The sequence below is a fragment of the Lepisosteus platostomus genome (assembly GCF_059453375.1).
Source record: "Lepisosteus platostomus isolate fLepPlt1 chromosome 5 unlocalized genomic scaffold, fLepPlt1.hap1 SUPER_5_unloc_3, whole genome shotgun sequence".
Lineage (NCBI taxonomy): Eukaryota > Metazoa > Chordata > Actinopteri > Semionotiformes > Lepisosteidae > Lepisosteus > Lepisosteus platostomus.
Genome location: NW_028291473.1, coordinates 84,679 through 97,807, shown reverse-complemented (window position 1 = coordinate 97,807; position 13,129 = coordinate 84,679). Strand labels below are relative to the sequence as shown.

At 55.6% G+C, this 13,129-nt stretch overlaps 1 long non-coding RNA gene across 1 annotated transcript; it reads right to left on the bottom strand.

The window, feature by feature from the left end:
- Positions 1-1,168: 1,168 nt before the first annotated feature.
- Positions 1,169-2,066, bottom strand: LOC148638147 (uncharacterized). The gene is made up of 2 exons (XR_015931103.1): positions 1,961-2,066; positions 1,169-1,832 (listed from the first exon to the last, which is right to left on the bottom strand). It is a non-coding gene; the product is annotated as an uncharacterized LOC148638147 (long non-coding RNA).
- Between the last annotated feature and the right edge of the window lie 11,063 nt (positions 2,067-13,129).

The window sequence follows — 13,129 nt, the reverse complement described above, 5'->3', positions numbered from 1 at the left end:
CCCCAAAGTTCAGTGTCTCTCTCTAATAAAGTAGAAACGCGACATTAAACTCCGTTCGAAACGGGAGAAATCACCAGGACACGATACAGCTGACGTCCGGAAAAGAAAAAAAGAACTCCTATTCCCATTTGTAATGACCCTGTCGTGTTTTTCCCGGTGTACGCTTCTCTTTCGGAGACCGTTTCTCTCTGGTGTTGTTTTGCTGTTGGAATAAATGCCGAGGTGACCCTTCTGTGTGGAGTCTGCGTGTTCTCTCCAGCGGGTCGTTTCCTCCACCGCAGGGGCTGGTCGAACCGGGGTCTCCCAATCGTCACAGAAGTGTGTGTCGTTTTGGGTGGTGGGGGGGGGTGCATCGGGGATACTGCGCCCCGAGGGGGTGGCCTCTCACCTTGCTCCGGACGATGGGAGAAGACCTGTACCTTCACGAGTCCGGGTTGTGAAAACTTCTTCTGACAGTTCAAAACGTTTCGAAGAGACTACAGCGCTACCCTGTGTTCCATTTCTATCGTGTATTATTAGACAGTCATAAGTATCTGTCCTGATCACAGAGTCCCCCTCTCACTGCCAGGACAGGAGCCCAGTGCAGCACGAATAATAATAATAATTAATAAGTCTGGACCCTCCACTCAGAGCTCTTCCCAGGTCAGGGGGATCCCCTCCAGCCCCCCCAGTGTGCAGCCCCCACCTGGATGATGCTCCAGTCCGCTCAGCACACAGCAGCTCTCAGTGGGGAGGAGAGCAGAGGGATGGAGCCAGTTCAGAGAGGGGGGTGATAAGGAGGCCATGATGGGTCAAGACCAGGGGGGGAATCAGGCCAGGACACTGGGGTAACACCCCTACTCTTCTCCAGAGACACCTCGGGATTGTTAATGAGTCTCATTAACGTCTGTTGACGTCTCATCCGAAGGACGGCGCCTGTTTACAGTCCAGTGTCCCCCGTCACTATACTGGGGCATCAGGACCCACACAGACCGCAGGGTGAGAGCGCCCCCTGCTGGCCCCACTCACACCTCTCCCAGCAGCAACTTTGGGGGGGGGGGGGGGCAGGGAAAAAACCAAAAGCTAAACAGATTTTTTTTTAAAAAAAATTATTGATGCTTAACAAAAGGTCATCAGTCCAGTCTGGGGGCCCTCAGCTTCAGTCCAGTGCAGTCTGGGGTCCCTCAGCTTCAGTCCAGACTGGGGTCCCTCAGCATCGGTCCAGCACAGTCTGGGGTCCCTCAGCTTCGGTCCAGCACAGACTGGGGTCCCTCAGCTTCGGTCCAGTCTGGGGTCCCTCAGCTTCGGTCCAGCACAGACTGGGGTCCCTCAGCTTCGGTCCAGCACAGTCTGGGGTCCCTCAGCTTCGGTACAGCACAGCCTGAGGTCCCTCAGCTTTGGTCCAGTCCAGTCTGGGGCCTCTCAGCTCCAGTCTAGTCCAGTCTGGGGCCCCTCAGCTCCAGTCCAGTCCAGTCTGGTGTCCCTCAGCTCCAGTGCAGTCCAGTCTGGGGTCCCTCAGCTTCAGACCAGCACAGTCTGGGGTCTCTCAGCTTCAGTCCAGCACAGACTGGGGTCCCTCAGCTTCGGTCCAGCACAGACTGGGGTCCCTCAGCTTCGGTCCAGCACAGTCTGGGGTCACTCAGCTTCAGTCCAGACTGGGGTCCCTCAGCTTCGGTCCAGCACAGTCTGGTGTACCTCAGCTCCAGTCCAGTCTAGTGCCTCTCAGCTCCGGTCCAGTCCAGTCTGGTGTCCCGAGGCTCCAGTCCAGTCGTCTGGTGTCCCTCAGCTCCAGTCCAGTCCAGTCCAGTCCAGTCCAGTCCAGATGTTAGCAGGCACAGAACCAGGAAAGGAACCTGGAAAGAATATTGTTATTGCAGGTGTGAGGGACATAGACACAGACGTCACCATGACATCAAACAGCAAGAGGAGACTCCTCCTTGAATCACAGACATGACCGGGCGGCGCCCCCCTGTCTGCTCACCTGCTCCTCCTCTTCCTCTTCTTGTCCTTCCCGGCAGCCTGCTCCTCCTCTCCCTCGCTCTTTCTCTCCTGAGCTACAGGCTCCGCCACCTCCATCGGCTCGTCTTGATCTTCTGTCTCCAACGACACGCAGCGCAGGGACATCAAAAAGACGCATCGGCGCTTCTGAAGCAGAGACAGGAGAGTCACGTTAAGAGTCGGACTGGACACTCCAGTACATGAACACTGCACTGAGAGAGAGAGGGGTTCATACAGACACACTGACTGGACACTCCAGGACATGAACACTGCACTGAGAGAGAGAGGGGTTCATACAGACACACTGACTGGACACTCCAGGACATGAACACTGCACTGAGAGAGAGAGGGGTTCATACACACACACTGACTGGACACTCCAGTACATGAACACTGCACTGAGAGAGAGAGGGGTTCATACAGACACACTGACTGGACACTGGACAGGAGTAAAGAGAGGATCAGAGCATTACCCACCTTCTTTTTCTTCTGTCTCACAGGAGGTGGTGATTGGACCTCCTCCAGCTGGAGTCCGAGGAGGGAGAGAGGGGGCAGGAGAGGGACAGCACAGGGAGAGAAAGAGAGAGACAGGTGAGTCAAGTGTCCCAAGAGCACAGAGACTCTGCTGAGATCACACTCGCAGTGAGTGAGCCTGGGTGTAGCCCACTAATACTGACCCACTGGACACCACAGGACAGAGAGGAGGAGGAGAGAGACACACTGAGGACAGAGAGGAGGAGGAGAGAGACACTGACAGTCAGGGCTGAAATAGAGAGAGACAGAGAGGCAGGGACAGGCAGACAGCAGGCCGAGAGAGACACTGACAGACAGGGCTGAAAGAGACACTGAGACCCAGGGACAGACAAGACGGCAAAACTCCACCACAGACAGGACAGGGGGCAGGGTGGGACCAGCACTGACCTCCTTCCTCTCTCCTGCCGGAAGAGCTGTCTCCACCTCCTCTTCCTCCTGCAAGTCAAGAGACAGGCTTAGAGAGAGACGGGCTGGCGGGACATCGGCGAACAGAGCTGAAGTCAGAGAGCAGAGGAGACAGGCCCAGCTGGGACAACGCAGGACAGACAGAGAGACAGACAGGGAGACACACGGAGAGACACAGGGAGAGAGACCCAGCTGGGACAACGCAGGACAGACAGAGAGCAGGGAGACACACGGAGAGAGAGGAGGGAGGGAGACCCAGCTGGGACAACGCAGGACAGACAGAGAGACAGGCAGGGAGACACACGGAGAGACACAGGGAGAGAGACCCAGCTGGGACAACGCAGGATAGACAGAGAGCAGGGAGACATGGAAAGACACAGGGAGAGAGACAGGGAGAGAGGGACAGACACAGAGAAAAAGAGAGACTCAGACAGAAGGACAGAAAGACAGAAAGAGAGAAGTACAGATGGACAAAAAGACAGAGAAAAGGACAGAAAGACAGATGGACAGAAGGACAGATGGACAGAGAAAAGGATAGATAGAGTGATGGATAGAAAGACAGAAAAGGACAGAAAGACAGATGGACACAGAAAAGAACAGAAAGACAGAAGGACAGAGAAAAGGACAGAAGGACAGGACAGAGAAAAGGACAGATGGACAGAGGGACAGATGGACTGAAGGATAGACGGACAGATGGACGGACAGACGGACAGAAGGTCAGATGGACAGACGGACTTTGCCCCACTTGCCTCGTCAGACATCTCAGCCTCTCTCCTTGCCCTCCGCACCGGGGAGCCCCAGGCGGGGCCTGGCGGGGCCGGGCGGGCGATGGGGGGCAGGACGGGCGGGGGCAGGGGCAGGGGCACCGCCCCGGGCAGCAGGGGGGGCTCGAGGGGCATGGCGGCGAGGAAGGGGGGGCGGCGGGGCGGGGCGGGCAGGGGCCTGAGGGGGCTGGAGGGGGGGGCCGGGGGCGGGGAGCGGAGGGGCTCTCGGGCGAGGAGGGGGGGGACACCGAGCGGAACGAGCCGGGCGAGCCTGAGCGGGACGAGCAGGGCGACCCCGGGAGCTCCAGCTGCAGCTCGGCCACCCTCTCCAGCTTCTGGACGAGCTCGGGGAAACAGGAAGACACCACAGGATTCTGTCCAGCGGGGAGAGGGGGAGACACAACGCAGGGGGGATGAGGAGCAGAGACTACGCCTGGACAGGTGAGTGTGTACAGTGTGTCCAATGAGAGTGTGGACAGGTGAGTGTGTACAGTGTGTCCAGTAAGAGTCTGGACAGGTGAGTGTGTACAGTGTGTCCAGTGAGAGTGTGGACAGGTGAGTGTGTACAGTGTGTCCAGTGAGAGTTTGGACAGGTGAGTGTGTCCAGTGTGTCCAGTGAGAGTCTGGACAGGTGAGTGTGTACAGTGTGTCCAGTGAGAGTGTTGGCAGGTGAGTGTGGACAGTGTGTCCAGTGAGAGTGTGTCCAGTAAGAGTCTGGACAGGTGAGTGTGGACAGGTGAGTCTGTACAGTGTGTCCAGTAAGAGTCCGGACAGGTGAGTGTGTCCAGTGTATCCAGTAAGTGTCTGGACAGGCGAGTGTGTCCAGTGTGTCCAGTAAGAGTGTGGACAGGTGTGTCCAACAGTAAGAAGCTGTCTTACCCTGTAACCCAGCTCAGGGGTGTTAGGGGGTGCTCTGTCTCCTCCCCAGATCTCACCTTCAGGTCGTGTGAAATGCCGGACCACTAGAAGACGCTGGAAACGAGGACACAAGACAGAGGTCAGGTCCACAGAGCTCACTCAATCACTACAGCAAGCAGAGACCTCTCGGCCATCAGGACTGTGGGGGTCAGAGTGGGGAGCTGTAGGGTATCGGGAGTTTAGGGGTCAGTGTGGGGAGCTGTAGGGTATCGGGAGTTTAGGGGTCAGAGTGTGGAGCTGTAGGGTATCGGGAGTTTAGGGGTCAGTGTGGAGAGCTGTAGGGTATCGGGAGTTTAGGGGTCAGTGTGGGGAGCTGTAGGGTATCGGGAGTTTAGGGGTCAGAGTGTGGAGCTGTAGGGTATCGGGAGTTTAGGGGTCAGTGTGGGGAGCTGTAGGGTATCGGGAGTTTAGGGGTCAGTGTGAGCAGCTGTAGGGTATCGGGAGTTTAGGGGTCAGTGTGGGGAGCTGTAGGGTATCGGGAGTTTAGGGGTCAGAGTGTGGAGCTGTAGGGTATCGGGAGTTTAGGGGTCAGTGTGGAGAGCTGTAGGGTATCGGGAGTTTAGGGGTCAGTGTGGGGAGCTGTAGGGTATCGGGAGTTTAGGGGTCAGAGTGTGGAGCTGTAGGGTATCGGGAGTTTAGGGGTCAGTGTGGGGAGCTGTAGGGTATCGGGAGTTTAGGGGTCAGTGTGGGGAGCTGTAGGGTATCGGGAGTTTAGGGGTCAGTGTGAGCAGCTGTAGGGTATCGGGAGTTTAGGGGTCAGTGTGGGGAGCTGTAGGGTATCGGGAGTTTAGGGGTCAGTGTAGGGAGCTGTAGAGTATCGGGAGTTTAGGGGTCAGTGTGGGGAGCTGTAGGGTATCGGGAGTTTAGGGGTCAGTGTGAGCAGCTGTAGGGTATCGGGAGTTTAGGGGTCAGTGTGGGGAGCTGTAGGGTATCGGGAGTTTAGGGGTCAGTGTGGGGAGCTGTAGGGTATCGGGGGTTTAGGGGTCAGTGTGGGGAGCTGTAGGGTATCGGGAGTTTAGGGGTCAGTGGGGGGAGCTGTAGGGTATCGGGAGTTTAGGGGTCAGTGTGGGGAGCTGTAGGGTATCGAGAGTTTAGGGGTCAGTGTGGGGAGCTGTAGGGTATTGGGAGTTTAGGGGTCAGTGTGAGCAGCTGTAGGGTATCGGGAGTTTAGGGGTCAGTGGGGGGAGCTGTAGGGTATCGGGAGTTTAGGGGTCAGTGTGGGGAGCTGTAGGGTATCGGGAGTTTAGGGGTCAGTGTGTGGAGTTGTAGGGTATCGGGAGTTTAGGGGTCAGTGTGTGGAGCTGTAGGGTATCGGGAGTTTAGGGGTCAGTGTGGGGAGCTGTAGGGTATCGGGAGTTTAGGGGTCAGTGTGGAGAGCTGTAGGGTATCGGGAGTTTAGGGGTCAGTGTGGGGAGCTGTAGGGTATCGGGAGTTTAGGGGTCAGTGTGGGGAGCTGTAGGGTATCGGGAGTTTAGGGTTCAGTGTGGGGAGCTGTAGGGTATCGGGAGTTTAGGGGTCAGTGGGGGGAGCTGTAGGGTATCGGGAGTTTAGGGGTCAGTGGGGGGAGCTGTAGGGTATCGGGAGTTTAGGGGTCAGTGTGGGGAGCTGTAGGGTATCGGGAGTTTAGGGGTCAGTGTGGGGAGCTGTAGGGTAGATGTGGGGCACCGGGCCCACCACAGGGCGGCCGGTCCAGTCTCGCGGAAGGCGACCGGGTCAGACTTACGGAAAAGCACCGGGACTTGGGCCGGGATCTCTCCCACTGCCAGTCCGGGTTCGGCCTGACCGGTGTGACCTGTGAAGACGCCAAACTGCTCATCTCCAAGACAGCTCTGACCACATAGCCCAGCCCAGTCGTGTCGAGACTAGAGGCCTTGGGCAGTCTCTACAGTGTGTCCAGTGAGAGTGTGGACAGGTGAGTCTCTACAGTCTGTCCAGTGAGAGTCTGGACAGGTGAGTGTGTACAGTGTGTCCAGTGAGAGTGTGGACAGGTGAGTGTGTACAGTGTGTCCAGTGAGAGTCTGGACAGGTGAGTCTCTACAGTGTGTCCAGTAAGAGTCTGGGACGTCCAGAGGCAATCTGTGCTCTCAGAAGGCCATAATGGACCCGCGACCCTGTCTCTTGAGCCGAGGCATGTCCTCAGTCAAGATCACCACTGGAAGTGTCTCTCCTCGTCTGGAGGTGTTACCGTGAGACCTGGTCTGTCAAGCGCTTTGCGCTGCTATGTGTGTGAAAGGTGCTCTATCAGTGAAGTTTATTATTATTATTATTATAATACAGCGAGCGCTGCTGGGGGCGGAGAGGTCAGTCGGAGGAGGGCTGGACGCTGGACGCTGGACGGCGGGCGGGAGGGGTGGACTTACGACGCCTCGCCGGGCTCGGGTCCTGCTGCGACCGCGCACGGCCGTGCGGCATCTCTGTCGGTCCATCGTCCTGCCGAGACAAGCAGAGTCACAGAGGGGAGGGGAGGGGGCGGAGCCACACAGCTGGGCGGCTTGTTCCCCACCCCCGCCCCCCTCTGTGTATAGAAGAGCCTCCTGTCCTGACTGGAGGACCTCACCCAGCTGTGGCTGGAGAGAAGCCAGGGTATCGGCTTCAACCACAGGGCTGGGCGGCTTGTTCCCCACCCCCACCACCCTCTGTGTACAGTAGAGCCTCCTGTCCTGACAGGAGGAGCTCACCCAGCTGTGTCTGGAGAGGAGCCAGGTTATCAGCTTTGTTCCACACCCCCGCCACCCTCTGTGTACAGAAGAGCCTCCTGTCCTGACTGGAGGAGCTCACCCAGCTGTGTCTGGAGAGAAGCCAGGGTATCGGCTTCAACCACAGGGCTGGGCAGCTTGTTCCCCACCCCCACCACTCTCTGAGTAGAGGTGCACCTCCTCTCAATATCTTTTTACAGCACGATCACACCCATAAGAGTTGAGTAACGGTAAAAAAAACAACTTATTTCTCCACTTATTTTGTTATTTCTCACTTTTGACTGACTTACCGATTTCACGGGGATTCTGAAGAGCGTTTCTGAAGCTGAAACTAACGATCTAAGTCGAAGTAACTTTATTGGAAGAAACACGTGTTTAGAAAGGACTATATAGCGCTTTCCTCCTCCTCTTCTCTCTTCACTCCTCTGAGCTCATGGGGCTCCGGCGCCGCCCCCGCTCTGTGACGTCAGGCGGCTCATTGTGACGCCCCCGTGACGTCGCCCCAAACGCGCTCACGGCTCGGCCGCGAAACAATAATGGCCGACATTTTTCACGGTTGCTGTTTTTTTTGCTGACATTTTATTTTTCCCAACTCTCGGCGGCCAGCCGGGTGTCCCTGTACGACCCCGGTAGTCGCCACCTCGGACAGGCAGGGGAAACGGGTCCAGCTGTTTCCGGCCCAAGGCTTACAAAAGCTGCACTTGAATTTAAAGACAAAATCACGTCGAGGGCGCATTCAGCACCCCCACGTCCAACACGGGTTTCCGTGGGGTTTGGTTCAGTGAAATTAGACCCCCCCGCCGACCCCCAAATCAAAGAAAGACCAAACTCCACCCCCCTCTAGCGCCCAAGGGCGGAAATTTCGGGCCACGCCACGTCCAAAAAACACAGGTTCCCCCCCTGTCCTGCGGGGAAAAGAAACGTCATTTTCTTTTCCGAGCGCTGCGTGGGACCTCACGACCCCCCCCCACCCCCAAAAAAAAAAACGGGCTTCGCAGACAAGGAAAACCGGGCACGTCGACCTCTCTACAACACCACCCGGCTGTTTCTGTTTCAAACCGTGGGAAAAAAATAAATACAATTTCGCCCTTCACCGACCGCCACGCAAAAAAACACAACTTCACGCTACAGAAACGGCCTGTGTGAGGGGGGGGCACGGGAAAAAAATAAAACCTGCGTGTTTTCGGCAGAGTAAGCTCAGCGGGGAAACTCCCTGAATCTCGGGGTTGCTTCTTGAACCCCGAAAACGACCTTTTTTCTCTCTCGTTTTCTTGGTGTCTGGGACGTTCACGAACTCCCGCGTCGGTGCGATTCCCAGCGGGACTTGAACATAACGCCCCCCGTGGAGCCACAGCACCCCCGTGTGGCCGAGAGGACTACCACCCGCAGGGCTGAGCTTTTACTGCCGTGTCCCGCTTTCACTCTGGTGATGAAGGAGGGAATCAAGGAGGAGAATTAATATTGTGATCCACCAGTCCATCACAGGACACACACACCCTCACACACCCTGGACAGGACACCAGTCCATCACAGGATGTTCAGTGCCTCTCTCTAATAAAGTAGAAATGCGACATTAAACTCCGTTCGAAACGGGAGAAATCACCAGGACACGATACACCTTGCTCCGGACGATGGGAGAAGACCTGTACCTTCACGAGTCCGGGTTGTGAAAACTTCTTCTGACAGTTCAAAACGTTTCGAAGAGACTACAGCGCTACCCTGTTTTCCATTTCTATCGTGTATTATTATACAGTCATAAGTATCTGTACTGATCACAGAGTCCCCCTCTCACTGCCAGGACTGAAGCCCAGTGCAGCACGAATAATAATAATAATTAATTCGTCTGGACTCTCCACTCAGAGCTCTTCCCAGGTCAGGGGGATCCCCTCCAGCCCCCCCAGTGTGCAGCCCCCACCTGGATGATGCTCCAGTCCGCTCAGCACACAGCAGAGGGAACAGAGGGATGGAGCCAGTTCAGAGAGGGGGGTGAGTAGGAGGCCATGATGGGTCAAGACCAGGGGGGGAATCAGGCCAGGACACTGGGGTAACACCCCTACTCTTCTCCAGAGACACCCCGGGATTGTTAATGAGCACAGAGAGTCAGGACCTTGGTTTGACCTCCCATCCGAAGGACGGCGCCTGTTTACAGTCCAGTGTCCCCCGTCACTATACTGGGGCATCAGGACTCACACAGACCACAGGGTGAGAGCGCCCCCTGCTGGCCCCACTCACACCTCTCCCAGCAGCAACTTTGGGGGGGGGGAGGGAAAAAACCAAAAGCTAAATAGATTTTTTTTAAAAAAAATTTATTGATGCTTAACAAAAGAACAAAAATTACAAGCTTCAGTCCAGACTGGGGTCTGGGGTCCCTCAGCTTCAGTCCAGTCCAGTTTGGGGCCCCTCAGCTTCAGTCCAGTCCAGTCTGGGGCCCCTCAGCTCCAGTGCAGTCCAGACTGGGTTCCCTCAGCTTCGGTCCAGCACAGTCTGGTGTCCCTCAGCTTCGGTCCAGCACAGTCTGGGGTCCCTCAGCTTCAGTCCAGACTGGGGTCCCTCAGCTTAGGTCCAGCACAGTCTGGGGTCCCTCAGCTCCAGTCCAGTCCAGTCTGGTGTCTCTCAGCTCCGGTGCAGTCCAGTCTGGTGTCTCTCAGCTCCGGTCCAGTCCAGTCTGGTGTCCCTAGGCTCCAGTCCAGTCCAGTCTGGTGTCCCTCAGCTCCTGTCCAGTTCAGTCTGGGGCCCCTCAGCTTCAGTGCAGTCCAGTCTGGCGTCCCTCAGCTCCACTCCAGTCCAGTCCAGTCCAGTCCAGATCTTAGCTGGCACAGAACCAGGAAAGGAACCTGGAAAGAATATTGTTATTGCAGGTGTGAGGGACACAGACACAGACGTCACCATGACATCAAACAGCAAGAGGAGACTCCTCCTTGAATCACAGACATGACCGGGCGGCGCCCCCCTGTCTGCTCACCTGCACGTCCTCTTCCTCTACTTGTCCTTCCCGGCATCCTGCTCCTCCTCTCCCTCGCTCTTCCTCTCCTGACCCACGGTCTCCGCCGCCTCCATCAGCTCGTCCTGATCATCTGTCTCCACCGACACGCAGCTCAGGGACTTTAAAAAGACGCACCAGTGCTTCTGAAGCAGAGACAGGAGAGTCACGTTAAGAGTCGGACTGGACACTCCAGGACATGAACACTGCACTGAGAGAGAGAGAGGGGTTCATACAGACACATGACTGGACACTCCAGTACATGAACACTGCACTGAGAGAGAGAGGGGTTCATACAGACACACTGACTGGACACTCCAGTACATGAACACTGCACTGAGAGAGAGAGAGGGGTTCATACAGACACACTGACTGGATACTGACTGGACACTGGACAGATGTAAAGAGAGGATCAGAGCATTACCCACCTTATTTTTCTTCTGTCTCACAGGAGGTGGTGATTGGACCTCCTCCAGCTGGAGTCCGAGGAGGGAGAGAGGGGGCAGGAGAGGGACAGCACAGGGAGAGAAAGAGAGAGACAGGTGAGTCAAGTGTCCCAAGAGTACAGAGACTCTGCTGAGATCACACTCGCAGTGAGTGACACCGACACTAACCAGCCTCAGGACAGCACTGCTAGAGCACCACAACCCAGACTCAACCACATCACAGCACAGATCAAACAGCAATATCTCACACACTGGGACACACACACACAAACACAACATAAACTGGAATGCTACAGAACCTTAAACAGACAATACACACTAGCTGAATATTTGACCAAAATAAAAAATAACAAACAGAAACAGACCCTGACGAAGTACAGGCTCAGTGACCACAACCTGGCCATAGAAACTGGGCGACACAGGCAGACCTGGCTGCCCAGAGAGGACAGGCTGTGCTCCCACTGCCAGCGGGGAGAAATAGAGACAGAGGTGCACTTCCTACTGCACTGTGACAGATACTCTGGGATTAGAGAAACATTCTTCCCGAAATTCAGAAATCTAATCCCAGAGTTCCCACACCTGCCAGAATCACAACGGGTCCCAATCCTACTGGGAGAGGGAGGAGTGAACTCAGTTGATCTGGCAGCCCAGTATGTGATCTCCTGTCACAGCCTGAGGAACAGTGAGTCTGTCTCCCAATAATGCTCCAGCCGCCTACAGTATATGTCAATATTTTATAATATGTCTTTGTTGTAAATGTCTGTAACGTGTCTGCTTTACGCAGAGAGTGGCGGGGGTTGGATGTCAAGGCCTGACGATACCGTATTACGCAGAGAGTGGAGGGGTGGGATGTCAGGGCCATACGACACTTCTTTATTCAGAGAGTGGAGGGGGTGGGATGTCAGGGCTAGATGACACTGCTTTACACAGAGAGTGGAGAGGTGGGTGTCAAGGCTATACGACAGTGCTTTCCGCAGAGAGTGGTGGGGGTGTGATGTCAGGGCCATACAACAGTGCTTTACACAGAGAGTGGTGGGGGTGGGATGTCAGGGCCATATGACACTGCTTTACACAGAGAGTGGCGGGGCTAGGATGTCAGGGCCATATGACACTGCTTTACACAGAGAGTGGTGGGGGTGGGATGTCAGAGCTTGACGACACTGCTTTATGCAGAGAGTGGAGGGGTGGGATGTCAGGGCTATACGACAGTGCTTTCGACAGAGAGTGGTGGGGGTGTGATGTCAGGGCCATATGACACTTCTTTACGCAGGGAGAGGCAGGGGTGGGATGTCAGGGCCTGACGATACTACTTTACACAGTTAGTGGTGGGGGTGGGATTTCAGGGCCATACGACACTTCTTTACGCAGAGAGTGGCAGGGCTTGACGACACTGCTTTATGCAAAAAATGGAGGGGTGGGTGTCAGGGCTATATGACAGTGCTTTCCGCAGAGAGTGGTGGCGGTGTGATGTCAGGGCCATACAGCAGTGCTTTACACAGAGAGTGGTGGGGGTGGGATGTCAGGGCCATATGACACTGCTTTACACAGAGAGTGGCGGGGGTGGGATATCAGGGCCTGACAACACAGCTTAACGCAGAGTGTGGAGGAGTGGGTGTCAGGGTTATACGGCAGTGCTTTACGCAGAGAGTGGTGGGGGAGGGATGTCAGGGCTTGACAACACTGCTTTATGTAGAGAGTGGAGGGAAGGGTTTCAGGGCCATAAGACACTGCTTTATGCAGAGAGTGGAGGGATTGGTGTCAGGGCCATATGACACTACTTTACACAGAGAGTGGCGGGAGTGGGATGTCAGGCCCTGACGATACTACTTTACGTAGACAGTGGCGGGGGTGGGATGTCAGGGCCTGACGATACTTATTTACGCAGAGAGTGGCAGGGGTGGGATGTCAGGGCCTGAAGATACTGCTTTTCGCAAAGAGCGGAGGAGGTGGGATACAACCTCTCAGTGGGGCCAGCAGGGGGCACTCACCCTGCGCTCTGTGTGGGTCTTAATGCCCCAGTGTAGTGACGGGGGACACGATCTGGCCCACCAGCGACGAGCAGGTTACCAGATCTAGACAAAGGGGGCAACTCTTAGTCGTATGAGCTTAGTCACACATCGCAGCGATTAAAAAAACAAAACAAACATATTATGTCTGTTACTAACGACTATTTTTTCCTACATTGAAAGTCTCTTTCCCGGGTGATTTTCTAGCGCGACTGGGGCTCTTCATTTCTCCTCGGTGTCTCATCGCGGGCGGATTTGAAACAGACCACAGAAGATGGTCACACACTATATTATTATTGAGAGACAGGCTCACTGTACCTCAGGCTGGGACAGTAGATCACACTGTATTATTATTATTAAGATTATTGAGAGTCTGGCTCACTGTTCCCCAGGCTGGGACAGG